The sequence below is a fragment of the Arachis ipaensis genome, chromosome B10 (assembly GCF_000816755.2).
Source record: "Arachis ipaensis cultivar K30076 chromosome B10, Araip1.1, whole genome shotgun sequence".
Taxonomy (NCBI): Eukaryota; Viridiplantae; Streptophyta; class Magnoliopsida; order Fabales; family Fabaceae; genus Arachis; species Arachis ipaensis.
In genome coordinates this window covers 38337568-38339811 of record NC_029794.2, presented here as the reverse complement: position 1 = coordinate 38339811, position 2244 = coordinate 38337568, and positions in this window count along the sequence as shown.

Sequence of the window (2244 nt, the reverse complement as noted above, 5' to 3'; positions counted from 1 at the left end):
TTACATCAAATGGTGTTGAGCATTTTCAGGATCCAAAATTTTATAGAGAGATTGTTGGATCACTTCAGTATTTGACTATTTTAAGACCAGATTTTTCTTTCTCTGTGAACAAGGTCTCTCAATACATGCACTCTCCAACAATTGAGCACTGAAAAGCTGTCAAACGCATCCTCAGATATATTGTAGGTACAGTATCAGCAGGCATTAAATTTAAAAAATGTGCTGACTTGAGATTACTTGCATTCGCAAATGCAGACTGGGCAGGAGATTTGGAGGACAGAAAATCGATTACTGGCTATTGTGTATACTTAGGAAGCAATTTGGTATCATGGAGGAGCAATAAGCAAGCCAAAGTTAGTCGCAGTAGCACTGAGGCAGAGTATAGAAACATGGCAGTATTTCAGTCAGAACTACTGTCTATACAATAGCTTCTAAAGGAGCTTCGAATTCCACAACCAATGGCATCTACTATTTATTGTGATAATCAAAGTGCTTGCCCATTAGCTGCTAACCCAGTCCTTCATGCTAGGTGCAAACATATGAAAATCGATCTTCACTGCCTAAGAGAGATGGTAAATCAAAAGCAACTCTCTTCCCTCCATATACCCTCTATAGATCAGATTGAGAATATTTTCACTAAACTCCTCTTATCATCTCTATTTCACAAATTTCGAGACAAACTTAGAGTAGTTCTTCAACCCACTGCTAAATTTGAGGGGGGCTGTGAATGAATATAAGTGAATTAGTTAGTCTCTATTGGTTTTGATTATTGTATTACTCCATTATCCAGTACAGTAGCAACAATCACAATGTATAAGTTTCAGTTTCACTTTCGTATCTCATGTCTCCTTTTCTAATTCTATTTTCTGCATCAGTGCATGAGAACACTCTCATGCTTCCAATTTTTTATTCTATCTCAATTGTTGTTACAATATTTACAAACTAAAAAAAAATATTAGATCTAAATCTACAAAAAAAAATATTTTTTATAATAAAGTATGTACTGAGAATGAATATAAATTTTGATCACTGAGAATTTTAGTAAGTTGAAACAAAGAGTTTCTTTAGTTTCAAATAGATGTGCTGTACTATTTTAAGATATCTCTTTCTTTGCTTCAAGCGGAGACTTATACTCTAAGAGGGTTATTAAATCTAAAACTAGGAGATAAAACAAATACTAGAAAATGGTTAACATAGGACTAAATAGAGGAAAAAGGGAGAAAAAAAGAGGAAAAAGTGAGAAGAAAATGATGGAAGAAAGAAGAGGAGACGACTACGAAAAACGAGGAGGAAGAATAGAAGGAGGGGAGGGACACCGCTACCTTGAAGATTGGTGCAGTAGTAACTAACCATCATCAACGCTGCGTTTGTTTACAGGGATGGGATAGAAACATAGAAACACGAAATTATATTTGACAAGACATAGATAAAGACATTATGTCTAGAAACACTGAATTAATGTATTTTGTATCTATTTTGACAGGAAAGATATAGAGACACTAACAAGAGACACAACTTATTTTTTATTATATTTGTTAATTTTTTATAATTATATTGTTTATTATTATATTTTTCTTCTCAAATTTTTTAAATGAAAAATAAGAATAAATTATATTTTTATAATTTGTTCTACTTTATTATAAAATAGAATACAAAAACACTAAATTCTGTGCTTTTCTTCTTTATGTATTTTTTTCAGTGTCTTATCTTATCCTGTTTTCAAAAACAAAAGCTTAAGGGTTTGTTCTATTTTTTTGAGAGAGAAAGAGCATCGCTTTTTTTTGTGATAATTTTTCACACATATTATTTGGAATTTGGTTACTATTAAATATGCATTTAATATTAACCAAAATTCTAATAATATCTATTTCAACAGTGCTAGAGGACCAGCATATTTGTGATTTGTAGTTATCAATTAGTTATTATTAGTATTTTTAATGACATGAGATTATATCTAATGATGTGGGATTACACACTCTTTTTTCGATAGTTAAATGTTGACTAAATTTTAATGAAAATGCTGAACCTGAGACTTTTTCTATCTCTTTTATATTTTTAACTAATACTTTAAAAATCTTCTTAACAAAATTTTATTATTAAGAGTTTAATTACAATATATTTTATAATTACTATTACTGATATAACAATCGAATGTTTATTGAAAATTTTACATAAACATACTCAAAATTAAATCTTATGATTAAGATCAAATGAAATGCAAGGAAAAAAATTTACTAGACTCTA